This window comes from Saccopteryx bilineata, chromosome 2 (assembly GCF_036850765.1).
Source record: "Saccopteryx bilineata isolate mSacBil1 chromosome 2, mSacBil1_pri_phased_curated, whole genome shotgun sequence".
NCBI lineage: Eukaryota > Metazoa > Chordata > Mammalia > Chiroptera > Emballonuridae > Saccopteryx > Saccopteryx bilineata.
Genome location: NC_089491.1, coordinates 116,702,338 through 116,720,088, shown reverse-complemented (window position 1 = coordinate 116,720,088; position 17,751 = coordinate 116,702,338). Strand labels below are relative to the sequence as shown.

The window sequence follows — 17,751 nt, the reverse complement described above, 5'->3', positions numbered from 1 at the left end:
TAATTATATTATAGTCATTATTATAGTCAGAATTTGGATATTCCATTACCTGAAGAAGTCCTTGGCCAACAAATTTTTTCTTTTCTTGCCAGTTCATCAATGCTTATAGAAACATTGTTTTTTAAAATATATTTTATTTAAGGTTTTTAGTTGTTTTCAGTGAGAGCTCAATCTAAGTATTGCCTTTCAGAAAGAAGCCTAGCATATTTACTTAAAATTGATAAAAATGAGGAGAGGGAAAAGTAGTGAAACGGAGGTCTACTACTTTGAGATCTATAATTGCTCACACTGTACTGAGGGCATTTTATGAACACCCTGAACAGTATATGAGGTGCCTAAATGAGAAGCCACTCACACTGTGTCTTGCCCCCCAGCATGGCAGGGCCATGGAGACTTGATCTACTCAGCACCCTACCCCAGACGACATGGCACCACAAATAGCACCACAAAGCAAGGGGCGGAGATTTTCAGGGGACTTCCCGTTAGAAGGAATACTTTTATCTCTGAGGGAGTAGAGGCTCCTCAGGAGAGGAAGGCTTTCTAAGACTTGTTCCCCAGTTGCTGGTGTGAGCCCCATAAGGGCCACTGGGGCTTGGCCTTATCTCTGCTTGGAATTCAGGGTGCATGTCCTTCGATCACAAGAGTCTTCTGGGAGTATTCAGAATAGATGTAGTGGGGCCACAAAGACCAACCTGGCCCCAGCCTCTCCTCCCACTTACATATCCACTCCCTCAGTTCTCTTGATTTCACCTTCCACGTAGCTTTAGAATCCGTTCACCTGTACCACCCTGGATCAGGACACCACCGTTTCTTGCCTGAACTATAATGATTTACTAACTGATCTCAGTGTATCTACTCCCTATCCCTCCTCTTTCCTCCTAAATTCATTCCTGATAGAAGCCAAAACCGTCGTTTTTAAAATGCAAATTAAATCATGTCTCTCCCAAACCTTTAGGTTTTACTCTAGTGATTTCCTGTGACTGCTTGGCCCTAACCCGGCCCACAAAGCCCTGTTCTGTAACTCCCCCTCCAGCCATTCCCTGCGACATTACAGCTGTTCTCACCCCTTAGATTCCTCCTATGCCTAGAATACATGAAAGCTCTTTCTACTTCGGGGTATCTGTGCCTGCCCTTCCTTCTCCGTAGAACACTCTTCATCCCATTTGCTTTTCTTGCTCCTGTTTATCTTATGAGACCCAACTGAACGTGTTTTCCTTTTTCTAGTCTTGGTATGTGTTGGTCTTACTGCTCTGTGCTCCCTACCACAAGGTTCTTTGTGTCTTCATGTCCTCGTCGGAGCACTTGCCTCGGTTGTGATCCCCTAGTTCTTTTGTGGTTTCTGTTCATTGCAGGTCTTCCCCACTACCTGGTACAAGCTGGTTCATGCATTCCCGCTTGTCACTGTGTCCCTGGCACAAAGCCTGGCGTGGAATAGACGTTGTTCATTTAGAGAACAAACCAGAAATGCATCTGGCTTCTGCCCCATCCCTTCGCTGGAACTGCTATTGCTGCATTCACCTGTGGCTTTTTCATTGCTAAATCCAGTATCTCTTCTCAGTCTTCATACTTGACGCCTCTATGTTTGAAACTGGTGTTAACCCTCTCTTCCTTCGAGCATTCTCCGACTCTCCTCTTGCTTTGATTTTGAGATATCATTCTTTGCTTTCTTCTCTCAAAGCCCCGTTTCTTTTTTTTTATTTTTTGTATTTTTCTGAAGTTGGAAACGGGGAGGCAGTCAGACTCCCGCATGCACCCGACTGGGATCCACCCGGCACGCCCACCAGGGGGCGATGCTCTGCCCATCTGGGGCGTCGCTCTGTTGCAACCAGAGCCACTCTAGCGCCTGAGGCAGAGGCCACAGAGCCATCCTCAGTGCCCAGGCCAACTTTGCTCCAGTGGAGCCTTGGCTGCGGGAAGGGAAGAGAGAGACAGAGAGGAAGGAGAGAGGGAGGGGTGGAGAAGCAGATGGGCGCCTCTCCTGTGTGCCCTGGCCGGGGATCGAACTCAGGACTCCTGCACGCCAGGCCGACGCTCTACCACTGAGCCAACCGGCCAGGGCCGAAGCCCCGTTTCTGAGCCACCGTTACCGCTCTGGCTGCTGCTTCAGGGTTAGCAGTTAGCCGTGCGTGATTGCCGCTTTTACTCTTCCTCCCACACAGTTCAAGAGCAGTTTTCATTCTGTCTGTGGCTTCGACCACCACATGTATGCAGGCAGACCCAAACCTGTATATCCCACCGTGACCCAGCTCCTGAGCACCAGATCCTCCTACCTCCTTACATTCAGAAGTGTTTTCATCTCAGCATCCCACAGACAGCTCCGTCTTCCCATTTCCCAAATGGAGCCAAGGGTCTTCCCTGCCAGTCTTGTTCCTCTGCCAGCACTGCCAGTCAGTAGTTTCTCCACTGACCTAACCTCTGAAGCTAGAAGCCCGGGAGTCATCCAGACTACACCTGCCAGCTCTGCGCGCCGTTACCAGCTGTTACCTCACTCTGTCTTCTCGAGCCCGTGCCCGTTGCTCCCTTCTCGGCACCGCTACACTACAGTGCAGTTCCTGCTGTTGCTGGTCTGACCCATCGGCTCGCCTCTGCCCTGGGCTCTCTCCTTCTGGCCTCTTCCCCCTCCAGTCTTTTCCTAGCATTAATGCCCATCTCATTCCAAAGACAAAGCTTAAACACGCCTCTTCCAGCGTCACTCTCACCTTCCTCCCTGATGCCTACACAACGAAGCCCAGCCTCCTGAGATGGTCTGTAGGTTCTCCACATCTCTCTTGTGTTTCTCTCTTGCCCACCATTCATATTCCTCTGAATGTGCTGTCTCTTCTCATTACGTATTTATAGTGCTAACGAGGTTTCAAATGTAAGTGGACATCAGAATCACCAGCAAGCCTTGTTAAAACTCAAAATGCTGGACCTCCCTCCCCAAAGGGTTCTGATTTAGTGAGTCAGAAATGGGGCACAAGATCTGAATCTGTAACAGGTTCCCAGGGGTGGCTGGTTCTGGCGACTAATGTGAGAAGCACTGGTATAGGCTGGTAACGAGCATGAGCCAGGAGCACTGCTCACTTTCTGGGTCACTTAACTTCTCCATGCCTCAGTTTACCTTTCCATTAAAAGGACTAATAATATGAGGTACCACATAGGCTTGGGAGAGGATTAAATGAGTTAATACTCAGAAAGAGCTAAAAACACTGCCTGCTTCTTTGTCAGTGCTCAGGAAATGTTGGCTGCCAGCATTGTTCATTATTATTTATATTATTATTCATGTCCTTGGTGATGAATATCTGCCTCCCTCGCTCTGTTCTGCTCACAATCTTCTGCTTTTCTTTCAAGGATCATTTTCTTTTCTGAGGTGCTTTTGAAACCACTCCCCTGCCCCTCCCCCGCCCCAGGGCCCTGGGACTTCCTTGCCCTGTCCTCTGTGTGAGTATCTGCCCCCTCACCTGGAGCGGTCTCACCTATGGTTCAGTCTCCAAGGCTTCCTTTTTGAATCTATGTATGTTACATCATAGGGACTCAAAAATATTTCTTAATTAAAAGACTAAATGGGCTTATATTGTAGAATTGAATACTGTTTTGAAAATATGGTAAGATGTGCCTGGTCTGGGAAAAGGACTAAATGCTAAGAAACCGTGGAGAGGAAAGAATGCCATGCAAGTTTGGGAATGTGGTATTCAGTACAGTGGGGTTATGCTCCAGGGACATGGTCCTGTCTTCTCGGGAACATCTGAGTGCACCTCACTTGGGATAATCTTAACGACAGGTAGCAAATAGAACCAAGGCAGTGGACATCAGCGATGAGGATATGTACTACTATTATAATAGGATGTCTGGGGGGAGGGCGGCACCAATGCTGTACAAGCCAGTAGATCAAAGATGTCTTCAAGGACCCAGGGTCTTTTATCTTTCTCTGCTTCTCCCTCATGCTTCCCTCTCATGGTCACAGTGTGGCTGCAGAAGGTCACAATGTAGCTGAACAAGGAGAGGTTCCTACACCTTCCTTTTTAAGAGCCAGGAAACATTTCTAGGAACACCCCCAAGAATCCCCTCTTCTGGTGTCAATGAGCAGAGGTGTGTCGGAAGCCCGTCTCTAACCCAGCCCCTGGGAAAGGGCCTGCCTTTGCTTTGGCTGGAGGAGGCCCCTGAGCTGGGCAGGCGGTGGCTCACCTGAGTGCTGGACACAGCAGGAGCTCTGTTAGAAAGGGGAAAAGGGAGAAATGGATGTTCCCGCTGTTAAGCCTTATCCAGAGGGACTCGAAACATTGAAGACGCAAACAAAATCCATTGACTCCACACCAAAGCTTTATTGTCTAGTTTGGCCAAGCGGCGGCAACTCTGACAGAAATCTGAGGGAGAGCACGCCGGCCCTTTGTTCTACCTAGTTTTTATAGTTTTGTAAGTGGGAAGTACAGAAGCAAAAACTGCAATTAGGTGCCCTTTACCACTATTGGTTATAGTCATATGTCCTTTAACATGATAGGACCATGTTTAATTTGCAAGCCATACATCATTTTGGAGAAAACAAAATTTACAAGTCAACACAATGGTAGAAAGATGTCTCTTTACATATTAAAAGGCATTCCTATATCCTCTCATGTTTATCCGCCATCTCTCTGTCCAGAGTCACACGTGTTAACCACATGCATTCACATAAGAGAGGTAGTTTCCGTGGGGACAAATGCCCGCAAATGGCTCATTACTATAAGAAAAGGTTTATTTTGGCTTTTCTCTTCCTGCACCTGGCTAGCCATTCACCCCTTTCCCACAGGTGTGGTGGAATGTCAGAGAATCCATGTTTTCTTTCCCTTTGCATTTACAATACAATGCCAAGGGCCATCCTGGTTTTATGCCAATCACACAGTACAGAGACTATTCTCAAAATTTCTCTGCACACCTTAACCCAAATTAATAAAATGTTCTTCAGGCCTCTTAAAATATTAATATTAGTTCTGCAGCTTTTGGTACTTTACAACACCTGCGGGTGAAGTGGCGCAGTGGCTCCTCACCGCCTGGGGAACAACTGTGTCAACTCCAAAACCTGACCCAGACCCCAGCTGCAAGATTACCTGAGAAGTCACAAGATGAAAATTAAATGACTTTAAGAGTCTTTTTAACTCTGAGACTCTAAAATGGATTACTTAGAGTCAAACTGAAGAGACCTTTCCTCTGCCTGTCCCACCTGCGGGTCCTGCCCTGACCACAGCTGCCCTTCAGGATCCTGGCCCACAGCCACCGTCGTGTCCTCAGGCTGCTTGTCGAGGGTGGAGCAGCAGGGACTGGGACTGTTCCTCAGGAGCGCAGCCTGGGGCTCCACCTGGCACTCAGCACAGCCACGTCTCTTCCTCGGCGAGAGCTGCAGGAGGAACCTGGGGCAGCCAGACGCCCCAGGCCTGGGTTTCAGAGGGCGCTCCAGGAGGGTGCAGCCGAGGTGTGCCACCTCCCCGCCTGCCTCCGGCTGTGCAGCTGGACACGGCGCTTGCTTATGGTAAGAATCGCAGGCTCCCAGAGGCAGGGTACAGTGGGAGCCGCCCCCTGGGAGAAGGCTGGGCCAAATAAGCAGATGTTCTGAATGACGATATAGAAAACCATATCTCTGTAGGTGTCTCTGGTGTTCTGTAGCCTTGTTAAAAACTGTCAGCTTACCAAAGTGCACTGCCAAACCACATGTATCTTGAGTTTTCTGCTTGTCAGATTCGTGGAGAGCTGCGGAATAGGCTTGTCGTCCCTCCAGGGTCCGGCTCTCTAAACAGAAAAAGAAAGCTGGTAAGAAACTGATGGGAGAAACTTCCACCGAGGGTAGCAGATAATGATCATAGACAGCAGTGCGTATGCACAGTGGGCAAGAAGTTTGGCTTCCATGCCAGAAACAGTGGCGGTAGCTCCTAGAAATTATCTAGTGGCCTGACATTTAAAAATTTACCCAGTCCTTCCAGACACACATATCAGGAGCAGCTAAAATGAAATATAAATACATGGAACATTGAGTCCAAGGCAGTACAGAGGGACTTATATTTTTAATTTTTTTTTTTTGTATTTTTCTGAGGTGAGAAGTGGGGAAGCAGAGAGACAGACTCCTCCATGCTCCTGACTGGGATCCACCCAGCAAGCCCACTAGGGGGCGATGCTCCATCTGGGGCATTGCTCCGCTGCAACTGTAGCCATTCTAGCGCCTGAGGTGGAGGCCATGGAGCCATCCTCAGTGCCTGCGCCAACTTTTCTCCAATGGAGCCTCGGCTGCGGGAGGGGAAGAGAGAGAGAGAGAGGAAGGAGAGGGGGAGGGGTGGAGAAGCAGATGGGCGCTTCTTCTGTGTGCTCTGGCCGGGAATTGAACCCAGGACATCCACATGCCAGGCCGATGCTCTACCACTGAGCAAACCAGCCAGGATCGTGGGATTTATTTACAAGTGACTTCTATGGTATTCACTGGGGGTTTGAAGTAACACTTACGTGGCCTTTATTGTGTTGTTACGGTTTTGCTGTCTATCTTAAATCTTCAATCAGATTGTCAACTCCTCAAGGCCAGTAACACAATATTTCATTTCTGTTATATCCTTCACAAGGTCAGCACCCAGTTATTGTTTACTGGTTGGTGTTCTGCTGCATACCTAAACAAAAACCATTGTTAGTCGAGGGTCTAGAGTTTTCATTCGTTTGGGCAGAGTTGTCATCAGTATCTGTTGAGCACCCCCTGAGATGAACAGTGTCTGGTCCCTTTGCCACGTGGACTGGCCCAAGTGTATTCATTTCCTAGGGCTGTGGAAACAAAAGACCACAAACGGTGATATCAAACAACAGAAATGGTATTTTCTCACAGTTCTGGAGGAAAGAAGTCCAAAGTCGAGGTGCTGTCAGGGCCCCTGCTCCCTCTCTAACCTGTAGGGGAACCCTCATCTGTCTCTTCCTAGCTTCTGGGGCTGGCTGGCAACCTTTAGTGTTTCTTGGTTGTAGCCACGCAATGCAGGCTCTGCCTTTGCTGTCACATGGCCTTCTCTCTATGTGGCTGTATCTTCACATGACTACCTTCTTATAAGGACACCAGTCATATTGGACTAAGCTAGGGGCCCACCCTACTTTAGTGTGACCTCATCTTAACTAATGACATCTACAATGACCCTATTTCTAAATACGGTCCCATCCTGAGGTACTAGGGGTTAGACACCAACTTGTCTCTATCTGGAGATCACAACTCAACCCAGAACACAAAGTGAGCTCGTTCATGGGGACAAGACTAGGGACATGCAAAGGGCTAAGGGGTGACTATTAACAGTGTCCCTTGGTGCTGACTGGAAGGGACAGAAATATCTTTGAATTATCAAAAAGATTTGAAACACTAGGCTCTAATAACCGTATGCTGACACCTGTTTGGATTGAGTACCAGCTGTTTCTAAGGGTCCCTTACACTAGGGCTGGACTGCTCCTGTGTGGCTCTTCCTCCCTCCGTTTCTTTGAAGCTGAGGGTTAACTGCCATCGAGCCTCTCGATTCTGCTGTTTTTCTTACGGTAGATTCAGCAGGAAGGGGAACTCGTTCTTGTATTCATGCTCTTTCAAATAGAAAATGAAGGCCAAGGAGGCTGTCTTTTTCAGGAAGAAAAGGAGAAGACAGATTTCTCTGGATGTGATTCTGCTTCCCTTGCACGTGATGACTGGTTCCCCTGTGTTATTGTCTGGACGCCGCGTGTGCAGCCGGACCTCCCTACGCCCATGCCGTCCTCTCATGTCCGAGCAGGGGGGGAGGGACTCTGTCTGCTGGTGGCTGTAGCACTGCCAGGCAGCTGCTTGGAGACCAGCAATAAAAATGAACAGTATAGCCACATTGATTGTTCTAGTATGTGTATTATCTCACCAGAACCCCAAGAGGATGTATGTTTATATTCCCATTATATGGACAGATAAACGGTAACAGAGGGAACTCGCTTGACCAAGATTCATAACTTGTACAAGGCAGAATGAGTGCTGAAATCGAGAACTGGTTTTAGAGCCCAATGTTTTAGCCAATATACTGTATTATGCTGCCTCCACACTGGCTGACAGTTACACTTCTCACCTTTTCAGTCTGTTATTACTAGTGGCATGGTGATGATGGTCATGACAAAGATAAGAGAACACCTCTGAAAACAGGTGAGAGGTGATGTGCTTCAGAGAAGACGTATCGTGACAATGCACTTTTGTTTTCCTAACAGAAGCCAAGGCTCATCCTTGATGGCCGGTTACATTGGATAGAGCGGAATTGGCTCCATTGTCTCCTTTGCTCATTCAGTGCCCATTTATGGAGCAACTTCTGTTTTGTTCCATTTTTGTTTTTGTTTATTTGTTTTAGGTGAGGGGAGGGGAAGATAGTGAGGCAGACTCCCACATGTGCCCAGACTGGGATCCACCGGCCAACCAAGTCTGGGGACGATGCTCGAGTAGTAAGCTATTTTTAGCACCCAAGGCCATGCTTGAACCAAATGAGCCACTGGCTATGGGAGGGGAAGAGGGAAAGAAGAGGGAGAGTGAGGGGGCAGGGGGAGAAACAGATGGTTGCTTTTCCTGTGTGCCCTGACTGAGAATCGAACCCAGGACATCCATATGCCTGGCTGACTTACAGAGCAACTTCTGAATGCAAATCACTGTGCCAGGTGAGAGATAAGATAAATGGGCCACACCCTGGTCCTCAGAGATTACTTAGGACATGTTAACAGAAGCTGCAGTGCCACCTGGTGAATGTGGCATTGGGGTGACATGGATGTGTCAGGCTGAGTCCTGAATGTGATAAAAAAAATGAATTCACTATGGGCATAAGAAGGTGGGTGGTTTGTGTTGTCTTGGGCCTTCATCGTTGCCAGATGAAGGAAGGAAGTGAGGCCAGAAACGGGGCTGTGAGCGGAGGTATTGAGCCATCGTTCTGCCCACAGCCCAGGGTGAAGGCGACAAGGGCTGCAGCTCTGGAGGCTGTGGGCTCTTTGCAGACAGTCTTAGAGCTGAAAGGTGGGCTGGAGGAAACTGCCTTCTCCCTTTGCTGCATCCTGTCTTGGCTTTTCTCTTTCCTGGTCGTTGGCTGAATGGCTGAGCAGGCCTGCCTCCCCGTGGGGCACTTACCCTGGGAGCTAGCATTCCACCAGAGAGCAAACCCCTTTGCTCAGGGGAAGGACTACTAAACCCCACCGTCTGAGGGAGGAGAGTATGGGAGTAGGCGGCCAGAAAGGCTGGTTCATAGGTCACCATATTCAACCTTTGACATCACCATGTCAGGCTCTGTAGGCCTGGGCTTCTTGTCACATGGAGGGAGGCTCTTCTCTTGTCTTCTTGTTTGTTGCCTTTCTCCGTTTTTCTCCCCCAAGGTTGCATGCACAACATCTCCCCTCTCTGTGGTTATCTTAGAACAACTGCAGGTTTTGCTTTTTACTTACCGTTACCCTGAGTGTGGCCCTACCCACAGCAGCCTCCCGGCGAAGGGAGTGGAGCAGGCCCGCTGCTCTTTATTCAAACACTGTGGTCTTTGGTGCTGCTGATGCTAGTGGTGAAATTATGCAAAACAGAGGTGTTGAAACTCTGTTCGAATGACTGTTGGGGACCTGTTGCTTGTGCTTCTATGGATGGGTAGTGGAAACTCAGGGTTTCTCTGGTTGAAAGGAGATTTCAGAGTCCCGATGGAATACAGACAACAGGCACATCTCGGGCCACAGCCGTACGTGCCTCTCTGCTGACATTCGTGTGGACACACAAGACAAGTAGCCCATACTCTTCTTGTCCTCAGGGAACTTAGTGACAAAAACAGGAGCAAAATGGACAGTCAGCCTACTGTCTTGGGCCTCCTCACTCGAGAGGTGAATGAGGTTGGACAGTATCAGTGTTCCTCCTGGGGTCAGACTGCCCTGGAGCGGTGCTTCACAGACGTGCTGTGTGCGTATGAACCGCCTGGGGGTCTGGTGACCACGCATGTTCCAGCTCGGGAGGTCTGTCTGTCCGAAGCTCACATTCTGCACGTCCAACAGACCCCCGGGTGCTGCTCCTGGTGCAAGGCTTGCAGATCCTGGAGTACTGAGGCCCTGAAGGCATTTTGGAAATCTGTGGGTCGCTTTGAGTTGCCACACAACAAGGAGTTGCCCCTGGCATGACTGGGGGGGGGGCAGGCATTCTAGTCATGATTCCATATATGAATGCCCATCAGTGAATTGTTTTCTGCCATACCAAACTCAACCCACTGTATGTGTAAATCGGTACTTACTTCTTATATAGTAAGACTGGTAAGTTTTCAAAGAAGTTATGCCAAGAGCCCAGTAATCTAGGAGGCCATTGTTCTGGGAAGAGAAGCCTAAGTAGAGTGAAGGCAAGCCTTGACACGGGATAATTTCCCCACTGCCTGCATCCTGTCTAGATCAGAGCATTTCCGAACATATGCCTAACTAGAGAGTGTGTCCATGTGGTATGCAGTTCCTGTGGAAGCAGGGAAGTCACTGCAGGTCTGTAGCAGGAGACTCGAGAGTTGTGTGACAGACTGAGACACAGGACAACATTTTACTAAATTCACAGAAGCTCATGAAATATCACCATCTCAATGAACTTCTTTATAGGAACCCCTTGCCAAAAGAGTAGCTATTGCAGTGATTCACTTTGGGATTGCCTTTGTTTCTCACTCCTCCTGTGAGGTTCTCCCTAGAGACCTACCAAACAGCTTTTCCAGTCCGTCCTGCTTTCCCCAGCCCCTGAACAGAAAGGATAGCATTTCCAGGACTTTTTAATGCCAAAAGCTGAATGTGTGCCTCCACTCTGCTGGCGGGGATCCCAGATCACAGACATGTTTTCCATCATACTTGTCACTGCCCTGTCCCATGTCTTGGCACAATAAATAACTATACTTATATGTCAGGTTTAGCTCACACACAAGAATAATATACTTTCTTATGGTCTCTACTTCCACATTAGTAATTTAATTCAGCATGTTATTATCTTTACTTCAGGTAAGCTTATTACCTTCCTCCTGTTATCAGATCCAGACAGGATAGTGGGTGTGTCGTTTCTCATCCTAACATTTCTATTCTGTTGTCCTTTGCTTTTTTATTTCCTTGCAGTCCTCATGAGCAGCGTTAAATCTAATCTCATCCATTGTAAGTAGGTGTAAGCACTGACTACACCTTTATGTATTCCAATGCAGTGGTGTGTAAGCACTTACATATTGAAATACGTATTATTTTATTATAAATTGCATTTCTCTTCCCTCCCTTTTATTACAATCAGAGCTAAATTATGCGTATGGGCTGACTGGTTTATCTAGTAGTTTCATTTCAGGTGATAGAGGGAACATTTTAAAATACTTGTTATACAAGCGGTGCGTTGATTGGAGAGGGTGCAGCACCACTGGGTTAAGCGATCTCTTTGACATTCATCACGCCGTATTTAAAAAAACAGATGATGGTGTGATTTGTGACCAACTTGAAAATAATCCTAGAGGAGAAAGCAGACAGTGAAGGTCGGTGTTACCTGTAATTTCTACTTGGATGAGACACCATGAGTCTTCGAGACCTAAAATAGTGGCTCTCCCAGGTTCTACTTTAGAAACTGTGAATTTAAACACACATTTATACAAGCACTTACACACACACACACACACACACACACACACCCCTACCTCACACCTGTCCCCTACTCAGAATCATTTGACACTGGGTATCTGGAGATAGCCCAGGCATCTGAAGTCAGAAAATCTCCCCAGATGATTCTATTGCTCTGTGAGGTTGAGAACCATGGCCCGTCATGGGGTGAAGGGTGAAAAGATGGGGCCCGTCTAAACTGCCAGCATCGATGAATGAGAGCCTTCCAGGAAAAGGGTCTCTGCAGGTGTAATTCAGTTACGGATCTCCAGTTGAGATCATCCTGGATTATCCAGGTGGGCCCTACATTCCGTCAGTGTCCTGTTAAGAGGCACCCAGAGGAGAGACAGGTAGAGAGGCCATGTGGACCCAGAGGCAGAGATTAGAGTTATGGAGTTGCTAGCCAAGGAAAACCTGGAGGTTCCAGCAGCAGGAAGAAGTCAGGAATGACTTGTACCCTAGAGCCCTCAAGGGGAGCAAAGTCCTGTGGACACCCTGGTTTAGGACTCTGGCCTCAGGAACTGTGAAAGGTTACATTGTTGTTGTTGTAAGACACCTAGTTTTTGCTAATGTGTTATGGCATTCCCAGGAAACTAGCCCACTGCCTGAAGGGTGGATAAAACTTGGTGAGATGGGAGGGGTGGAGAAGCATTTCAGATGTGGAAGCCGCATGAGTGAACGTGAGCAGGCCAGGCTGGAGGAAGAGTGGGAGGCAGGATGACTAAGGAGAGAGAGCACAGTTTTAACAGGAGTGGGAGCTAGTCTACAGAGCCCACCAGAGAATCCCTGGTGTGAAAAGACGCCTTCCTCTCCGCTCTGTCCTGCCCTGTTCAAGGAACAGCGCTTGCTGTCCCTCCTCAGACCACAAACAGCCGCAGGATCCGAAAAAGTGAGTCTGCTCTTTATTCCACAAGCCGCCACTGGGTGCTGGTGCTGAGGAGAGGCCACAGTGGAGAGGTGGTAGGCAGGCCTGCCCGCCTGCCTGGCCTGGGTCACACTTCTGAACACTCAGCATTGGAATCCTATCTGCTCTCTGCCTCTCTCCCACACCCCATCATACTGTGATGGCTTCAGGAGTGTGAGTAAAGCCATCGGTTTCCCAGCTGGAAGTCCTGGGGAAAGTGCTGACTAACTGGGAGGATCTGCCCATGTCCAGGAGTTGATCCCTTCTGCAGATCCCCACAGGAAGTCACATCACTTCTGATGAACTCCAGAGGGGCCGTCCTCACCCAGTGTGCTGGAATGGAGCAGTCCAGACCGTGCACAATGCCACCTGGACTTCCTTAATAACCAGCCAGTAATCTTGTGGAAGCATCTCCTGGGCACTGCCTACTTTCTGCGAACTTACATAAGGGAAACTTTCATTAACAATGCCCGTGGAACCAGAGTCACCCTGGCTGCTCCGGCTGCCAGGGCAGGAGCTGAGAGGCCGTGAGAGTGCTTGCACATGAACTCAGTAATCACATTACAGGTATTGTTTTCTGAGCTAACTCAGCAAGGACCAGTCAAGTGGGAGCCAAGAGGTCACCCTGAGGATGATTGCCTTAGGGATGGAGAAGCAATTAAGTACTGCCTGGTAAGAGCCATGTAGGAACAGCAGTGCGCTGAGCTCGGGTGGGTGTGGGGTCCACACTGGATGTGGATGGAAATGGAAACAGAGGGGAGCCCCAACCCATAGTTATTTTTAGTCTTCAACTGTCAGCTGGGTTGGGGATTTAACATTACCCATCATCCCAAAAATGAACAAAGGGCATAAGAACTCCTTCATTTCATTTTATGGGAATGAATGCCTTTAAAGGAGGTCACTTCCTTCCGTGGACACCATCCTGTGACACCATTAGGTCTGTTTTAATGTTGAAGGAGAGGCTGCAGGATGCTAGGTATAGGTCAGAAGGGAGCTGTTGTCCTCAAGGAATAACTGTGGAATGCCCTGGATAGGATGCCCTGGTGGGGGTCATTCGGGGCATCCTTTTGCCTCCAGGACCCCAGCACCTATCCCTGTCCATATGGATTGTGATAGAGAAGGGTATATTCAACTGAGCTGTGGGAGCAGGGTTGGAGGACAGTTGCTGATATGACATCTCATAGGACACTAAGCTTCCCCCTCCCAAGACTTACTCTCACTGGGACTCCAAGGCAGGAGACCAGTGAACATGTTTCCAGTTGAGCAGAATATTCTGAATGCAAACACAGTTTCAAGCCTTGACACCCTCCCTCTGTCCAAGAAAACCTAGGAGATTTTTCCCACACTGACAAGCTGAACTGTGGGGAGAAAAGGTGGATGCTAGACAGCAAGCACCCTGGGAGAATCCCAGCTGGGATGAGAGGACCAGGCTGGCTGCTTTCCCACATGTGGCTTCAACCCAGATAAGGGGCATCCCAGGGACCAGTCACAGGTCTGCTCAGCAGATATGCTGAGTACTGCTTGGGCCCAGAAACGCACTGGGATACTACTGGCGACAAGACAAACAGGCCCTGGCTGATTGGCTCAGTGGTAGAGCGTCGGCTCAGCATGTGGATGTCCCGGGTCTGAGTCCCAGTCAAGGCACACAGGAGAAGCACTCATCTGCTTCTCCACCCCTTCCGCCTCTCGCTTTTATCTCTCACTCTCTCTCTTCCCCTCCTGCAGCCATGGCTCAATTGGAGCAAGTTGGCACTGGGCACTGAGGATGGCTCCATGGCCTCATCCTCAGGTGCTAAAAAGAGCTTGGTTGCTGATCAGTGGAGCAGTGGTCCCAGAAGGGCAGAGCATCACCCCATAGTGGGCTTTCCAGGTGGATCCAGGTCAGGTTGCATGTGGGAGTCTGTTTCTGCCTCCTCTCCTCTTGCTGAATAAAAATAAATAAATAAATAAATAAATAATGAAATAATGAAATAAGGCAAACTGGCCCTGGTCTCAGGGAATGTACAGTCCTGGTGGAGAAGTATGTTCACTAGTTACACATGTGCTTACTCATTACAAGGGACATATATGCTAGGGAGGTTTCCAAGTCCCTGAGTACATACAGTAGTAAACCTAGTCTGGAGAGTCTTAAAGGCCATCTGTCCAGCTCACCCAATATACAGATGAGGAAATGGAGGCCCAGAGAGGGGAAGGAAGTTGGTAGAGATTACTAGTTAGTCAGTAATTGAGATGGGACTGGACTCCATCCCCACCTCCAAATTCTGTTTTCATCAGGGCAGAGGGGTTGATTTCCACTGTGGTCCTATTACCTACAAAATGAAGAACAACCCCCTCATAATTCAGTTCATCCAAGGAGCATCTGTTGACTCCAGAGGTTAAATATTTACTGGGGAGGACAGACATGAGTACAACCACGTATAATGCTGTGGGTTGAGTCAAACGCAAAGGACCATAGCAACACAGAACAGCCAACTGAGTCTATTTGGCCTGGCATTCGTGCCCCCCTAGGCTCCCAGCCACGCCACTCATTCCATGTGAGTGCCCATTCATGCTGTTCCCTTACAATCTCCCAAATCATCCTCCCCTCGCTGTGGTCCTGGGGGCTGATTTCTGCCACTCCTTTGCCTGGAACAGCCTCTTGTCTCCTTCCTGCCAAGTTCTACTTATTCTGCAAGGCCAGTGTACATGCTCCTTCCCTCAGGGTCATAATTTATCACTCAAATCATTGTCCTTTATCATTTGTTGAATTTTTCTTGAAAAATATATTTTATTGTAGAAGTAATATATGTTTATCATAAAAAATCAGAGAATGTGGCAAACAGTAAAGAATAAAAATCACCCAATAAACAGAGATAACAATTGTTAATTTGAGTTATATTTTCTTCCCATTCTTTTCCAATGAGCTCACACACGTGCAAGTGCATACACACACACCCACCCACACACACACACACACATACACCCACACACACCCACACCCTTTTCTCATTGCCCTCCCTCATTCTGCCTTCCATTTTCATTTGTCACGTGCACCTGTCTTCTTTAGACTGTGAGCTATTTGAGGGCACAGATAATGTGTCACTCGCTTTTTATCCCTGTTACTAACACAACATCAGGTACTAAGAGCCTCTGCAAATATTGGCGGAGGACAACCATGCAGTGAATTTCTTTTTTTTTTTTTTTTGAGTGAGAGGAGGAGAGATAGCCAGACTCCTGCATGTACCCTAACCAGGATCCACCCAGCAACTCCACTCTGGGGCCAATGCTCGAACCAATGGAGCTATCCTCAGTGCCTGAGGCTGATGCTCAAACCAGCTGATCCACTGACTGTGAGAGGGGAAGAGAGAAATAAGGGGGAGAGAGAGGGAAAGAGATGCAGATGGTTGCTTATCTTGTGTGCCCTGGGATTGAACCCAGGGATTGAACCCGGGACTCCATATGCCAGGCTGATGCTCTTATCCAGTGAGCCACTGGCCAGGGTCAACGCAGTGAATTTGTTTGGCTTTGGAACTCACCACATAATTATTTGAGGAAGCACATTTGCTGTCCTGGCAATTGATGCTTGTTTAAAACTTGTATGCAATTCTTGACACCAGTCTCTGCCGGCCACTGTGCTGGGTGGCTGGGGAAGGGGCTGAAAACCCATAATGACTCAGCAAATGGCTGAGACACACGTGGGTGGGTGACTAAGCCTGCTCCACATCCTGCATGGGGTCGGGCTGAAAAGCAGCCTACCCTGCTATTCTACTAGATTCTTTTCATGCTTTAGAATGACACCATTGACTCTGGCAATTCTTTCTTTATCCTTTCTGATAAAAACAAAATACTGTTGGCATTTCACCCAGGGAAGAGGAGGGCAAGTGGGTTGAGATTTTCTTCTCTGACAAATCAGTATGGGCTCTAATCTAGTGTTTTCTTAGATTAAAATTCAAGAGGCTCTTGAGCTAGGATTGCCCAGGATCTTTTCCATAAAGCTTGGTGTCACGAGGTGGGGACCAAGTCAGGAGGGACATTCACCCAGCAGGCCACAGGGGAGAGTAGAACCGAGCCCATGAGTGGGTTCCAGGAGAGGAAAAGCAGCAGGAAGTGTTCACAGAGCATCAGAATCCTTCCAGGTAAACGTGGAAAACACGAGAGGCTGATGTGTTGAATGCAACAGAATAGTGAGTGCAGATATGGGGGAGACAAGCCCATGCTCCTTCCCAGCTTTGTAGTTGAATATGGTGGGATGTTTTGATTGAGTTGTCTTTTTATTCTTCTTTGAAGATGTGGCATAGCAGAAACTGTTTCTAGAATTAAATATCTCTGAGGGAATTTCATTACAAGATCAAGGAAAAGCTCTGCAAGGCTTTGCTTCTGATGAAAAACATCTAAAACCAAGTGAAATCAAAGAGAAGCCTTAATTTAAACAAACAAATTATTGAGTTGGGTGATGCTAAGAAATCTTCAGCTGGAGCCTCTTTTAGAACCAAAAGTGGAGAGCAGCGTGTGGAAGCATGGCTCAGCCTTTGAGAAGACCTTCTGCGCTCAGAGGGATTTCTCTCCATGCACGCTGGGGAAAAGAAGTGAGATGGCAGAACTGGTGGTTTACATAATGTAAATGAGGGGTGGAGGACCCAGGGGTGGGGCCAAGTGACTTGCCCAAAACAAAAACATTAATGATATTGGGAGAATATGCTTTAAAAATAAATCCCCAATCGAGTCTCTTCTCTGCAACTCTGCATTGCCTATAGGAGATAAAGGGTTTTAGTAGAAAGAACCTAGGTTTGGGATGCACTTGGCATGAATCCTGGCTGGTTTTGGACAATTTAAAAAATTATTTTCCAGCCTCAGTTTACTCATCTGTACAGAATGCAGCCTGCCACTGACCTGTCCCAAGACTGTGCCCACCCTCTCAAGCATGACCTCCAGCTCATGTAAGTTCTCCTCCAGGCTTCATATACTCTCTGGCCCATTTACTCACTCTGGACTTTCCAGGTTCTAGGGACATAGCAGGGAACCAAAGTGACAAAGACTCGGCCTTCACTGAGCTCATGTCCCAGATCAGGATGTGCAATAGAATTATAATGGGAGCCACACATGTCACTTTCTAGTAGCCACATCAGAAGAAATAAGCAGGCAAAGTTAATTGTAACATTCTGTTTAACCTACGGTGCACCAAATATTATCACTCATCATATTCTCAATCTAAAAAATTACTAATAAGATATTTTACATTCTATTCTTTTAATTGAAGTATAAATGACATACAGCATTACCTTAGTTTTAGGTGTACAGCA

At 47.9% G+C, this 17,751-nt stretch overlaps 1 protein-coding gene across 5 annotated transcripts in view; it reads left to right on the top strand.

The window, feature by feature from the left end:
- CRACR2A (calcium release activated channel regulator 2A) overlaps positions 1-17,751 on the top strand; it is a 146,063-nt gene that overhangs the window by 13,948 nt on the left and 114,364 nt on the right. The window contains exons 1-2 of one of the 5 annotated variants that reach the window (XM_066257712.1): positions 5,197-5,482; positions 5,689-5,760. The exons of 2 other annotated variants lie outside the window; for them this stretch is intronic. The gene's annotated coding sequence lies outside the window, so the exon portion shown is untranslated. Of the gene's footprint in view, positions 1-5,196; positions 5,483-5,688; positions 5,761-17,299; positions 17,389-17,751 lie in introns of those variants that run through there. 2 more of the 5 variants (XM_066257713.1, XM_066257714.1) reach the window with 2 other exon arrangements.